The 16,335-nt window shown below is 38.2% G+C and overlaps 1 non-coding gene across 1 annotated transcript; it reads left to right on the forward strand.

Moving 5' to 3' along the window:
- The first annotated feature begins 472 nt into the window (after nucleotides 1-472).
- LOC111761186 (U6 spliceosomal RNA) lies at nucleotides 473-579 on the forward strand. The gene has a single exon (XR_002794619.1). It is a non-coding gene; the product is annotated as a U6 spliceosomal RNA (small nuclear RNA).
- The last annotated feature ends 15,756 nt before the right edge of the window (nucleotides 580-16,335 follow it).

Raw genomic sequence — 16,335 nt, forward strand, 5'->3', positions numbered from 1 at the left:
AAACTAAGTGGAGGAATAGATGGCTCTAGAAATAGAGTGGGGACTTTAATACACCGTTATCACCATTAGACAGAACATCTCAACAGAGAATCAGTAAAGAACCAAAGACTTTGAATAATATATTAGCGTATCTGGACCTAATAGGCATATACAGAGCATTACACTCCAATACAGCAGGATGTACATTCTTCTCAAGTATGCATGGATCATTTCCAAAGATAGACCACAAGCTAGTCTATAGAGAAAGTCTCAATGAATTCAGAAAGATTGAAATCTTACAAAATATTTTCTCTGACCACAGTGAAATGAAGCTCGAAATCTGCAAGGGCCAAAGAACCAGATTAGGCACAAAGATATGGAAGTTAAGTGACACATTCTTAGACTAACTGTGGGTCAAGGATGAAATCACAAAAGAAATCACTAACTACCTTGAAACTAATGAAAATGAAACAAAACATATCAATGGGTTGCAGTGTTCACTTTGGCAGCACATATACTAAAATTGGAATGATACAGAGAAAATTAGCATGGCCCCTGTGCAAGGATGACACACAAAATTGTGAAGCATTCAATATTTTAAAGAAGACCCCTAGTTCACACCTTATACAAAAGTTAACTCAAAATGAATCAAAGACCTAAATATAAAAGGAAGTACAATGAAGCTTCTAGAAGGAAATGTAATGAAACATCTTCAAACTTAAAGTTTTCTGTGATTCAAAGGACTTCAACAAGAAGGTCAAAAGGAAGCCCAGTTGATGGGAGAAAGTATTTGGAAACCACTAATCTGAGTGTTTGATTTCCATTCTATATAAAGGGTTCACACAACTCAATAATAAAAGAGCAAGCTTTCAATTTAAAAAAGGGCAAAAGATTTAAATAGACATTTCTCCAAAGAGGAAATGCAAATGGCAATAAAGGACATGAAAAAATGTCCCATATCACTAGCTACTAGGGAAATGCAAATTAAAACAACAATGAGATATCATCTAACACCACATAGAATGGCCATTATTTAAAAAACAGACAGCAATAAATGCTGGAGAGGATGTGGAGAAATAGAAACACTCCTCCACGGTTTTTTTAAAAGATTTATTTATTTATTTCCTCTTCCCCACCCACCCCGGTTGTCTGTTCTCTGTGTCTATTTGCTGCTGCTTCTTTGTCTGCTTCTGTTGTTGTCAGCAGCACCAAGAATCTGTGTTTCTTTTTGTTGCATCATCTTGTGTCAGCTCTCCGTGTGTGTGGCACCATTCCTGGGCAGGCTGCACTTTCTTTCATGCTGGGTGGCTCTCCTTACAGGGTGCACTCCTTGTGCGTGGGGCTCTCCTACACGGGGGACACTCCTGCGTGGCACAGCACTCCTTGTGTGCATCAGCACTGCACATGGGCCAGATCCGCATGGGTCAAGAAGGCCCAGGGTTTGAACCACAGACCTCCCATGTGGTAGATGGACACCCTAACCACTGGGCCAAGTCCGCCACCTCCTTCATTGTTGATGGGAGTGTAAAATGGTGCAGACTCTGTGGAAGAGAGTTTTACAGTTCCTCAGGAAGCTAAATATAGAACTGCCATATGATCCAGCAATTCCTCTACTAGGAATATATCCAGAACAACTAAAAACTATGACACGAATAGACATCTGCACACTAATGTTCATAGCAGTGTTGTTCACAATTGCAAAAAGATGGAAACAACTCAAGTGTCTGTCCACCAATGAATGGGTAAACAAAACGTGGCATATACATATGATGGAATACTATACTGCAGTAAGAAGAAATGAAATTGAGACATATGTGATAACATGGGTGAGTCTAGAAGACTTTATACTAAGTGAAGCAAGCCAGACACAAAAGGACAAATATTGCATGATCTTATTAATATGAACTAAATACAAATAATAAACACATGGAATTAAAACCCAGAGTATAGGTTATTAGGAGGTAAGAGGAGGGTTGAGAAGAACTGTGGATGCTTAATGTATGTAGAAGTTTAAATTAACTTGACTGTAAAATGTGGAGATGGAGATAGTTGATAGTAACACATTATAGCATGTAGCAACTGTTTTATAAATGGAACTCTGGCTGAAAAAGGTAGTCTGGGGAAGTAAATGTCAATAGAAAGAAAGTTAAAGAATAATCTAGGGACTGAATAACACAGTGAATCCAGTGGTGGTTGAGAATTGTGGTTAAGGGTACAAATGCAAGAGAGTCCTTCTGTGAGCTAAAGCAGATGTATATCACTATTGCAGAATGATCAGAATATAGAGAAGCATGAGAAAACTAAAACTGATGTGACTGTAGACTGTCATTAACAGTGATACTATAATATTCTTGCATCAATGCAAAGGCTGTAATATGTTGAAAATGGAGGTGTATGGAAAAACTGTGCTAGGGACCATGATTGGTGGTAATAGTCTGATGATATTGTCTCATAATCTATAACAAATGTTACACCAGGGTGTGGAGTTGTATGTGAAATGTACACAACTGGCATGATTGTTTTGCAAGTTCACAATATCTGTAAGAGAAATATATTAAAAAATAATATGGGTTGGGGGGAAAATACACCAAATGTAAGATAAAGACTATAGCTGGTAGTAACATTTTGATGATGCTCTTGCATAGTTTATAACAAATGTTTCACAACAATGCAAAGAGTTGGTGGTGGGGTGATGCATGACGCCCCTGTAAGTTCACAAACTTTACTATACACATATTATGTGTGTTCATCTATGACCGAGCAATTAAAAAGTAAAAATTTAAAAAATACAAAAAATGTATGTGTTGCAGAAAAAGCTGTATGGAGAGGGAAATTCATAGTCATAAATTTATACATTAAAAAAGGAGCTAAAATCGAAGACCTAACTACATACTTAGGAAATTAGTAAACAAACAACAAACTAAACCCAAAGGAAGAAGAAAGAAGGAAATAACTAAGATCATAGCAGAACTAAATGAAATAGAAAAATAAGACTACACTAGGAAAAATTAACAAGACAATGAGCTGGTTCTTTGAAAAGATCAATAAAATTGACAAACACTGAGCTAGACTAACAAAGAAAAAAATGAGAAGAAGCAAATGCTCAAAATAAGACATGAGAAAGGAGATATCACTACGGACGCCACAGAAATGAAGTCTAACATTGGAGGATATTTTGAATAAATATATGCCAACAAGAAGGACAATTTAGAGGAAATAGAAAATTCCTAGAAACAAATATCATCCTACATTTACGAAAGAAGAAATTGATGATCTCATCAAACCAATCATAAGTAAAGAAATACAATCAGTCATTAAAATTCTCCCAACTAAGAAGAGCTCTGGGCCAGATGGCTTCACGGGTGAATTCTACCAAACATTCCAGAAAAAAAATAAAGTCAATCTTGCTTAATCGCTCCAAAAAACTGAAGTAGAAGTAGCATTGCTTAACTCATTCTATGATGCTAACATTACCCTGATATCAAAGCCAAACAAGGACACAAGAAAGGAAAATTAGAGATGCATCTCTCTAATGAACCTAGATGTTAAAATCCTCAACACACTACTTGCTAATCATATTCAACAACACATTAAACAAATTATACAACGTGACAATTGGGTTTCATCCCTGGTATGAAAGGATGGTTCAACATAAGAAAATCAATCAATGTAATACACCACATAAACAGATTAAATGAAAAAAAAATCACATGATCATGTATATAGATGCAGAAAAAGCATTTGACAAAATACAACACCTTTCCCTGATAAAAAACATTGCAAAATATAGGAGTAGAAGGAAACTTTCTGAACATGATAAAGGGTATATACGGAAAACCCATGGTAACATCTCTTACAATGCTGAAATCCTAAAATCTTCCCCTCTAAGATCAGGAACACAAGGATGCCCACTATCAACCCTCCTATTTAGCATTGTGTTAGAAGTACTTGCTCGAGCACTGAGGCAAGAACACGATATAAAAGGCATCCAAATTGGTAAAGAAGAAGTCAGAATTTCATTATTTGCAGACCACATGATGCTATACAAAGAAAGTCCTGAGAAATCTACAACAAAGATTCTAGAACTTAGAAATGAGTAAAGTCGCAGGTTAAAAGATCAATGCAAAAAATCAGTAGTATTTCTGTACACAGGTAATGAGCAATCTGAGGAGGAAATCAAGAATAAAATACCATTTACAATAGTAAATAAAGAAATCAAATATCAAGGAATAAATTTAACTAAAGATGCAAAAGACTTATACACAGAAAACTGCACAACACTGCTCAAGGAAATAAAAGAAGATTTAAATAAATGGAAGAAAATTCTGTGCTCATGGATAGGAATAATAAATATCAATAAGATGTCTATCCTACCTAATCTGAATGACAGATTTAATGCAACCCTAATAAAAATCAACACAAGCTTATTTCATGAACTAGAAAAACTAACTTTGAAATTTATTTTGAAGGGAAAGTGATACTGAAGAGCCAAAGACATATTTAAAAAGAAAAATGAAGTCAGAAGAATCACACTACCTGACTTAAAGACATACTACAAGTCTATAGCAGTTAAAATGGTGTGGTATAGGCACAAGGATAGACATACTGACCAATGAAATTGAATTGAGAGTTCTTATATAGATCCTTGCTTATACAGTCATCTGATATTTGACAAGGCCACCATGCCCACTCAATTGGGAGAAAATGGTCTCTTCAACAAATGTTGCTTGGAGGCCTGGATATCCATATCCAAAAGAATGAGATAGGAATTCCATCTCACACCTTATACAAATATCAACTCAAAATGAATCAAAGATCTAATTATAAGAGCCAAGACCATAAAGAACTTTGAAGACAATATAGGGAAAAATTGACAAGACCTTGTAATAGGAAACGGCTTCATGAATTCCACACACAATGCATGAGCAGAGAAAGAAAAAAATAGATAACTGGGACTTCCTCAAAATTAAAGCCATTTACACCTCAAAGGAGTTTATCAAGAAAGTGAAAAAACAACCTAACCAATGGGAGAAAATATTGGGTAACCATATTTCTTATGGGAGCCTAATATCCAACATATATAAAGAAATTGTCTATCTTGAAAATAAAAAGTCAAACAATCCATTCAAGAAATGGGCAAGAGATTTAAACAGATGCTTCTCCAAAGAAGAAGTACAAATGGCTTAAAGCACTTGAAACGATGCTCAGAATCACTAGCTATTTGAGAACTGCAAATCAAAACTACAATGAGATACCATCTTACACCTTTTAGACTGGCAGCTATTACAAAAACAGAGGACCAGAAGTGTTGGAGAGGATGTGAGGAATGGAAAACCCCATCCAATTCTGTGGGAATGTAGAAGGATCCAGCCATTCTGAACAGTTTGGCAGTTTCTCAAAAAACTAACTTTAGATTTGCCATATGTCCCAGCAATTCCACTGCTGGGTATATACCTAGAAGAACTGAAAACAAGGACACAAAATGATATATGTTCATAGCAACATTATTCACTATTGCCAAAAGTTGGAATCAACCCAGGTGCTCATCAACAGATGAATGGATAAACCAAATGTGGTATATACATACAATGGAATACTACTCAGCTATAAGAAGGAATACAGTAGTAACACATGGAATCTTGAGGATCTTATGTTGAGTGAAGCAAGCCAGACTCTGAAGGACAAATACTACATGACCTCCCTGATATGAATTAAGCAAATCAAGCTGTCTCAGAGAGCTAGAGACTGGAAAATAGCTTTTAGGAAATGGGGGGTAGGAGGAAGTTTGTGAGCCAATGCCCACATGGACAAAATCTGTGATAAAGTGGTGGCAAGTTGCTGTGTAGTGAAGGTTTAAGTCAAGGGCATAGGGATACTTTTGGGTTGGGTTTTGCCAGTTTGAGGGGGGTCTGGGTTTTGAGGATGAGTCAGATGGTCCAAGGAATATAGGGGAGGGTTGGGGCAGCAAGTGAACATGGGATAAGGTCAGGTATGTGGTCAAATCTACAATGTTGAAAAAAATTATTTGGAAAATATAATAAGGAATGGTTGCTGGTTTAAGGATTTTGACAGGGCATCTGGCACAGGGTGCACCTGGGGTAGGCTTCTAGGGAGTGTGTGAGTGCTCATGATGTTATAGTGTATTATATCAGTGGGCAGAGACCCATATAATGAGTGGGAAGGTGTTATGATCCCATCATGTGGAGGCCTGATATTCTCAGAGAGGTCAGTATCTCTCAAAAGCATGGGAGGCTCCCAGTAGGGGATGACAGATTAGTGTGTCAAGCCCTCAGTATTGTTGCAAGTATCCATGAATCTTGTCCTTCAAGAGTGAAGCTTGGTACTCACTGTGGGCCCAAAGGGGAAGGGGAGAGAGAAAAAGAATCATTGGAAGAGGTGGTAACGGAGGGCAATGGAAGTGTTCTGCATGATCTTGCAATGATGGATACAGACCATGTTAAATATCACCAAAATTCATAAAGGTGCACAGTCTAAAATGTAAACCATAATGTAAACCATAATGGAACATTGGTTTGTAGCTATGTTTCAATATCTGTACATCGGTTGCTGCAAATGTATCAACCACATGTAAAAAGATCATTACTGGGGAAGGGGGAAAAGGATTTTATGTTGGGTATATGGGAGTTCCCTATATTCTACATGTGATTTACTGTAATCTAAAATTTTTTGATGACATAATAAAAATAAGAGTTTGTTGATGGGGAGGAAGAAATGGAAGAGATTGCCTTGCCACTGTACACACAGGGCAACACCTATTGCAGTGATGAATGGCAAAATGTCAAAAAATTTTATATTTTTCATTTTTAATGCCCCAATTTATTTTTTACTTTATTTTAGTTTTTCTAAATTCTTTGGTATTCTATTTCTAATATTTAAAACTATCATTACTATATCATTTTTCTATTAATTGAATTTGGCAATATTTTAGACTTCAGTTTTGAAGAAGTTTTGGATCACAGGTTTGTCTATGGCAGGGGAGGAGCACTGGTGTGTGATGTCTTTAGTGGGGGATGCATGGTTAGGAGGGATTTCTCCAGTGCAGGCATATAGGGTATATAGATTTGTTCAGATATCATTGGGTATTGACATAGATGGTAGTTTATCACATGGCAACTGAGGAAGTGCTGATTTCCCATTCCAGAAAACTCTTTCACATTCCCCAATGGAGCACCAACAATCCCCAAGTACAAGGGCCAAGACAAGTGAAGATGGATGATACAATGATGAGCCCTTCATACTGATGACTATGCTTATGAGCCTGTGTTCCTGAAATTTGAACTTGGCCTAGAGCTGCAGGATGTTTAAGACTTACTTCCTGAGAGATTCCATATTGCTCAAATGTGGCCACTCTCTAAGCCAAACTCAGCATGTAAATGCATTACATTCCCCCAATGTGGGACATGACTCCCAGGGATGAGTGTCCCTGGCACCAAGGGATTACTACTGAGCCCCAGGTGATGATGCAACTAGAAAAAGACCTTGAACAAAAGGGGGAAATGTAAAAGACAAATGAGTTTATGTGGCTAAGAGACTTCGAAATGAGTCTGGAGATCATCAGGAGTGTCACGCTTATGCACATCTCAGCAGGATCTCAGAGACAACCAAAGTATATTTAACCCCAAGTAGGGGTGTTTCTGAGGCCTATGGAGACATCCAGGGCCTATGGCCTTGACAAATCACTCTGCAGTTTGATGCCTTGCCAGTGGGCCCTACTTTGGAATTTTTGCTCCTGAGTGTGATGGGTGGGACTCAGATATGCCCTCTCTATACATGTCTCTTCTGTCACTTTTGCTGAACCTGTGGTTGGTGCTGGGTTTAGTGTATGCTCAGGAGACTTGAATATCTGGACAGTGTATATGTCACCTGGACCCTGAGCCTTGGCAGTATTGCACCACTTACTCTCTGGTTCATTGGACTTACTCAGGTTAGCTAACAGGGAGGTGATGACAGCCAACCACCAAACCAGGGACCCGAGAGAGTCTATAGCTGAAAGCAGGATAATTCCATCCATCAGCAATGTGGGATCTAAGTCCCCTCTTGATTTAGAGGTGGAGTGGACATCACCATGCCAGGGTCCTCAGGATGCAGGAATTAAATATAGATTAGAGTGGATTTAATTGAATTCTACTATAGAATTACTGTGACTCTAACAATGGAACAAATGATATCATTGATGTGGAGGCAGTGGCCAAAGGATTTGCTGAAGGCCCGGAGACAGAAAAAGAGATGTGATATTGGTGCGTTTTTGGGACTTGACATTGTCCTGAATGATATTGCAGAGACTGATGCAAGACATTATATATCCTGCCATATCGCACTGAATGGATTGGTAGAGAGTGTAAAATACAACATAAACTATAAGCCAAGCTGTGTAGCAATGCTCCAAAATATACTCATCAAGTGTAATGAATGTACCACACTAAAAAAGAAAAAAGAAATAGAGGTGGCCACAAAAAGTGTTACCTGGGCAGTCATGTCTGGGCAGTGGGCAGTGGCCACACAGAGCTGGGCAACAAGAAGTGGATGTAGAAGGAGGTGCAGATCAAGACCCTGGAGAGTGAGTTCTCCATCACTACATGGTCCTCAAATAAACCAAAAGATACTATGAGACAGTGATTGAAGAACAGATCATTTGGGAGAATTCACCTCCTAATTATTCAGAGTACATGACAGGAAAGTAACTTCCTTCTGGAGGAATACCTGGCATTGACCTCTCAGATCCCAAACAACTGGCAACATTTGCTATATTTAAGCCTATGAAAATTACAGAAGATGCTGTAAGGACAATAGTCTGCTGTCATGAAGAGTGTACAAAGATGTTCAGGGATAATTCTACAATGAAAAAAATATCCACACATCCACGGTCACAGAGTCCACATCTGTGGCAAAATTTTTGTTAAGAGCTCAAAATTAAAGTGACACCAACTGGTTCATACTTGAGAGAAGCCCTTTCAGTGCACATTATAAGGCTGTGGGAATTGCTTTTTCCTGGCAGTTTGTACTCATCTGTGCATATCTATACTGGAGACAGGCCCTATTTGTGCCCCTTCAATGGTTGTGATAAGTTTGCTTAGTCAACTAACCTGAAATCACACATCTTAACACATGCTAAGGTCAAAAACAACCAGTGAGAAGAGAGGGAATACACTTCTCAGTCTCCGATATCATCTTGCAGGAGTGTAGTTGGTAATAAATATGTCTCTCTTTTGAATATTTTTTTTCTAGGAAATAATTTTTTAAAAATCTTTCAACACTCCTTCACTATTGTTGGGAGTGGAAAATGGTGCAGCCTTTGTGTGGTATAGTTTCATGGTTCCTCTGGAAGCTAAATATAGAACTGCCATATGATCCAACAGTTTCCCTACTGGGAATATATTCAGAAGAACTGAAAGCAAGGATGCAAAAAGACATTTACACATGGATCTTCACAGCAGCATTATTCACAATTGCTATTAGATGGAAACAACCCAAATGTCCATTAACCAATGAATGGCTAAACAAAACATGATATATACATATGATGAAATACTATTCAGCTGTAAGAAGAAATGCACTTGGGAAGCATATGACAACATGGATGAACCTTGAGGACATTATGTTGAGTGAAATAAGACAGACACAAAAGGACAAATATTGTATGGTTTCACTAGTATGAACCAAACAGGCAGGAAGAGATAAGATGTGGAGGCGCTTTTGGGACTTAGAGTTGCCCTGGATGGTGCTGCAGGGGCAATCAACGGACATTGTAAATCCTCCCAGGGCCCACTGGATGGAATGTGTGAGAGTATGGACCATGATGTGGACCATTGACCATGAGGTGCAGAGATGCCCAGAGATGTACTTACCAAATGCAATGGATGTATCATGATGATGGGAGTGAGTGTTGGTGGTAGGGGGGAGTGGTGGGGTGGGGGTGGTGGGGTTGAATGGGACCTCATATTGTTTTTTTAATGTATATTTTTACAAAATCAATTAAAAAAAAGTCATGGGGATAGATTAAAGAGCATAGGTTACTAGGAGTTAAAATGTGGGTTGAGAAGGTGGAGCTAATGCTTAACATATGTAGAATATTTATTATGGGGGATTGTAAATGTGTGGAATGGTTAGAGTTGATGGTAACACATAGTGAGTAAAATAAACACTGCTGATTTATAAATGTGATTGTGGCTGAAAGGGGTCGTCTAGGGAGCTTAATGTTAATTGAAAGATAGAGGCTAATTTAGGTACTTATAGTGATTTCAATGGTAGATGATGGTGATAGTTAATAGTACAAATACAAGAATGTTCTTGTTTTACAAGGTGTTAATATGGAGATAATTGGAAAAATATAACCAATGTAACATATGGACTATAGTTAACATTTTCACAGCAATGGCAAAAAAGGTACTATATCAATGCTAAGGATCAATGATGATATAAGTGGTAAGGGATTTTTCCTTTTGGAGTAAAGAAAATGATCTGAAATGTACTAAACTTATGAAAGCACAACTCTGTGATGAAGCTGAGAGCCACTGAGTGTACACTTTGGATGGATTGAGCAAGTCCATATAACCCGGAGATCTTTGTGATGAATGGCAGACTGTGGTTAACAGTACAACTGTAAAAATGATCTCTCATGAACTACAGCAAATATACAATATTAATTCATGTTGTTAATAATAGGATAGTCTGTGGGAAAAATAGATCAAATATAAGCTATAAACTATAGATAGCAGTAATATTTTGATGATGTTCTTTCATCTTTTGTAACAAATGTATCACAGCAATGTGAGGTATTGGTGATGTGGTGATGATGGGAATCATGTATAGTTTTCATGATTGTTTTGTTAACTCACAATTTCTCAAATAAAAAAAAAGAATTTGAAAAAGTATCCTACACACCTATGGGTCATGTTTTGATAAAATAAAATTTTTTTAATAACTTTAATAACATGATATTGTTAAGATGCTCATTTGTTCTGTAATCTCATTTCAAAAGCACAGTGTTTTTGTAAACTGTGGTTCCAACTGGAGAACAGTTAATGAAATCTGCATCAAAAAACAATTCTTTATGCAACTGTGCAAATAAGTACTTCTTTTCTTTGTAAAATTTTTTAAAATTAAAAAAAATTTAAAGATACTTAGATCATGGGACTTTTTTTCACATTCTTGAAAGTATGAAGGTCACCTGTTTTTTACAATTTTTTTAAAGGTTTGTATTTTCCAAATGTGCATATCGCATACTTTTAGGGGATATGCTTAGTAATGCTATGTGTGCTTTTCCTGGGGGATGATAACTTTGCTTGAAGAATTGTCCTGCATGACATTGCAATGATGGATACAGGCCATTATACCTTTTGTCAAAACCTATAAAATTGTATGGTGCAAAGTATAAACCATAATGTAAAATATAGACCATAGTAGCAATGCTTCAGTATGTGTTCATCAATTGTAACAAATGTACCATACTAATGAAAGATGTTATTAATAGGGGGAACTGTGAGAAGGGAAGGGGTGGAATATATGGGAATCCCCTATATTTTCCATGTAAATTTTATGTAATCTAAAACTTCTTTAAAAATAAAGAAAAATAAATAAATTTTAAAAGTAAAGAATGAGCAATTACATGCATAATTCAGAATAATTTTCTGGTAATAATACATTATGTAGGTTTTGTTTGCTACCTTAATTTTGGTTATATTTTTTGATGTTAACACATTTTGTATAATTGTACCATATAGCTGTATTGAATCATGCAGTATCAAATATTAGGTATGATTTAATCATGTTAAACAATTTAAATCCATTTTAGCTACTTTTTTCCTAAAAAATGCTGTAATTTCTTTGCCTGATCATTTACAGAAAGTGATGCTCAATTGTAGAATGCATTGTACCTTTTAACACCTGATGTGTGCATCCCATGTAACAGAAAGGGCAAAAATAAAGTAGTGATCCTAAAGAAAGAATATGGCAGAAAAAGAAAAAAAGTAAGGGAAATTTTCGATAGACCTATAACAATCAAAGAGATTGAGTTAGTAATAAGACATTTCCAAATAAAAATCCCAGAATTCTCTGGAATTCTATGAAACATTTAAAGAAGAAGTAATGTTTATTTTTCACAGAATCTTCCAACAAATGAAGATGGAGCCCTTTCTAACTCATTCAATGAAGTCACTATTACCCTGAAATGAAAAGCAGATAAGCACACCCCAGGAAAAGAAAACTACAGACAAAACCTATTGTGACTACAGATGCAAAAATTCAGAACAAAATACTAGCATACTGAATCCAAACATGAAAAAAGGATTACACCCCATCATCAAGTGGAATTTATCCAAGGAATATAAGTTAAGTTTAATATTTGAAAAGAAATTAATGTAATTCACTGGACAGTTTGAGAATATTTGTGAATCCCATAAAGAAAGATTATGTTTAGAAACTATTCCTCTGGGTGTGATACACTTCACTTGTATTAAATGCAGTGAGGGGCCTCCGATTAAGTTTGTTTGATAAAAGCAATTTAAGGCTTCTGATTTGGCTACATCAGTAAGGCATAACCCACCCCTTGGTGGGCTGATATAAACTGACACTCACTCAAGAAGACACGTGGAAAGAGAGAGACCTCTGTCATTTCTTATCCCAGGGCCCAGGGGAGAGATGAGCCATTCGTCTGATAGGTTGCATTTGATCTTGGAAAGTGAAAATATAGAAGATATAGAAGAAAATATAGAAGATATAGAAGAAATGAGCCCTATGCCAGGGGAAAGCAGAAGCCCTGAGAAAAAAGCCCTATGCCTACCGGCAGCTGAGAGAGTGGAAACTCAGAGGGGAAGGCTGAATCCCCCAGGAGGTCAGCTACCATCTTGCTTCAACACATGACAAATGTCTTTGGCAAGAAAGCAAACTTGAGCTGGAATCTTTAGGACCTTGAAACTGTAAGGTTTTGCCCCAAATAAACATCCTTTATAAAAGCCAACAGATTCTGGTACTTTGCATCGGCACCCCTCTGCCAGACTAATACATATAACATATTAGTAGAATTAAGAATAAACATCGGTGATCATCTCATAAAGATGCAGAACAACTATTTAACAGATCTAATACCCATTCATAATAAAAAAATAAACCTCAACAAACTAAGAATGATAGGGAAATTCCTCAGTTGATAAATGACATCTATGAAATACCCAGAACTAGCATCATACTTAATGATAGACTGAATTTTATTCCCTTATGATCAAAAACCAGAAAATGCTGTCTCTTCTCACCATGTCTATTGAACATTATACTGGAGGCTCAAGCTAGGGCAATTAGGCAAGAAATTAAAATAAATAATCATGATTTTATGGAAGAAGTAAAACTATCTCTAAAGATACAATGAGCTTGTATTTAAACAGTCCTAAAGAATTATATATACAACTTAACATTTCCATTTTAAACCATATGCAGATATATATTTTAATACTATTAATTATGATCACACTATTGTGTTAAAATCACCAACATCCATTACCAAACCATTTCCATCATTCCAAATGGAAACTCTGTACATTTTAAGCATTAACTTCCTATTCCATGTCCCCACCCCATCCCCTTGTAATCTATATTCTGTATTCTAGATTCTGACTCTTTAGTTTGCTTATTCTAATTATTCCATATCAGTAAGATCATACAATATTTGGCCTTTTTTGTTTGAGTTATGTCACACAACATGACGTCCTCAAAGTTCATACATTTAGAGGCATATATTAGTAAGGTGCTCTAGGGAAACATAAATGATCGAATATATCAGAAAATATGAGATTTTATAAAAAGTTCTTCTTGAAACTGTGAGGGTGCATGAGAATAAATTCTTAGGGCAGGCTGCAAGCCAGGAAGTTCCATGAGGTGTTTCCTGAGTTTGCCAGGAGAAGCTGTCTGTCTGAAGGAGTGATGGGATTTCTCTCTCTGAATGTTGAAATCACTTCTCCTTTGTAAGTTCTTCAAATGATTAGATGAAAAGTCTCTCAATGCTGAAGGCAATTGCCTCTGTTGAGTTGTAGATGTAATTAGACTTACATGCAGTCAATTCACTGATGATTTAAGTCCATGAAATAACTTTGTAGTACAATTAGCACAGTGCTTCCTTGATCAAACAACTGGGCCACATTACCTGACCAAGCTGACACATTAGCCTAACCATTACAGTCTACCCCTTGTCAACGTGGCAGCCACACACATCACGTTAAACTGCGGCGGCTTGCTCGGTCGGTAGAGGTGGGGTCTGGCTGCAGACGAGGGGTCAGTCCAGCTTTGGACGAGGGGTTGGTCCCGCTTGGGACGAGGGGTCGGTCCCACTTGGGACGAGGGGTCGGTCCAGCCGCAGACGAGGGGTCGGTCTCACAGGGGTTGCGCGGTTCTGCTGACGGGGTCGCCCGGAAAAGCCGGTCATGAAGGGGTCGCCCGGAGAAGCAGGCGACGAACTGGGGACAAGGGAGGCCAGGCCCTTGTCGGGGGCTCTCAGGACTGGAGGGCGCACAGCAGAAAAACTACTGCGGAGACAAGGTAAACACGCAAGTCCACTTTATTGAGGGAGAGGCAACAGTTTTATAGGGGCTGGGGAAGGCTGATCGGTCGAAGCCATGCCCTGCTCTGATTGGTTGCCGGAGAAAGGTCAGTGGGAGGTGCTGGGTGGGGGAGGGGTGGTGGTTAGGGATTGGCTGTCGCTGTTGCTGGGGGAAGGGGCAGGGTTTAGGGATTGGTGGCTGCTGTTGCTGGGGTGGAGGGCAGACTTGAGTTTCCCGCCCATGCCTGGCTGTTGCTGCTGTCGGGGGGAGGGAAAAGGGCAGACTGGATTTTTCCGCCCACGCCTGGCTGTTGCTGCTGTCGGGAGAGGGGAAAAGGGCAGACTGGAATTTTCCGCCCTGCGCCTGCGCAGGGAGAAAGAAGAAGAAGGGTGCCGCCCCACAGGCATCATGTGGCGCCATCCAGGAGGAGGGGCAGCCGCGGAAGCATGGCTTCCTAGAAGGGGAGACCCGAGGGCACTCTGCGCCCATGCTGAGCTCCCTTCAGGGGTGGCGGTGAGTCCGACCAGCCACCCTATTATGGGGGCAGCAGCTTGGCCTGCCGCGGCTGCCCCCCCGCCAGGCCAGCAAACCACACTTCAGCCCGAGGGGTGACCGCATTAAACCATACTTAATATCTAAAATCAATAACAGACATATATATATATATATTTATATATATATATATATATATTTGCTTAACCATACCCAACTATCTTGCATACAACCAGAAATGCACTAAACCCAACCAGAATAGGGTAAAACTCCTTGGGTAGCATTTTTTTTTGTCAGGTACCATGGCCAGAGATTGAATCCAGGATCCCATATATGGGAAGCCAGGCCTCAGCCACAGAGACACATGGGCTACTTGAGTTGGTTTTTTCAGTTTTCATTTTTTGCTTGTTTGTTTTTGTTTTTAGGAGGATTTGGGGCCTGAACCCAGGACCTTCCATGTGACAAGCACATGCTCAACTGCTTGAGCCACATCCACTCCCCAGTATTCATTCTTAAACTTTAAATCCTATAAATTAAAAACTACAACATGAAAATGATAAAATTTATATCATATTGTAAAGGGATAAGATAGGGAAGAAAACAAAGGTACTTGATTTGTGTACATATATTATACAAACATACTCTTAAGAAAACAGGGAAGAATACAGGGCTCTTCTACCCCTTCTATTTGAACCTATACTTAATACTATACTTGATAGGTATAGGCCCAAGAGACTTAAATCTTTGGACCATCCATGTGCCAGTTGGGCCCTGAATCTCAGCAGTGTTGCAAAACTTACTCTCCAGTTGATTGAACTAACTGAGGACAACTAACAAGGTTATGCTGATGGACAACACTCATCCCAAGAAACAAAGAGATTCTGCAACTGCAGGCATGATAGCTCCATTTAATCACCCCATGGGATCTAAGACCCCCTTAATTAGAGGCAGAGTGGGCATCACCATCCAAAAATCTCAGGATTGGGAATGAACAATGGATTAGAGTAGAATTACAGTTATTCTACTATAGATTTATACTGATTCTAGCAATGAAATAAATTGTATCACTGATATAAAGTCAGTTGCCACCAGAAGCTCTCAGCTGAGGAAAAGCTAAAGTAGGTGTAATATGGGGGTATTTTGTGGACTTTGGAATTATCTTGCATGATATTACAATGACAGATACAGGCCATTATATATTTTGACATAACTTACAAAATTGTGTGAGACAGAGTGTAAACTATAATAGAAACTATAATCCACAGTAAGTGGAAAAGCTTCAATATGTATTCATTAATTGTAAGAAATGCATCACAAT

This window comes from Dasypus novemcinctus, chromosome X (genome assembly GCF_030445035.2).
Source record: "Dasypus novemcinctus isolate mDasNov1 chromosome X, mDasNov1.1.hap2, whole genome shotgun sequence".
Lineage (NCBI taxonomy): Eukaryota > Metazoa > Chordata > Mammalia > Cingulata > Dasypodidae > Dasypus > Dasypus novemcinctus.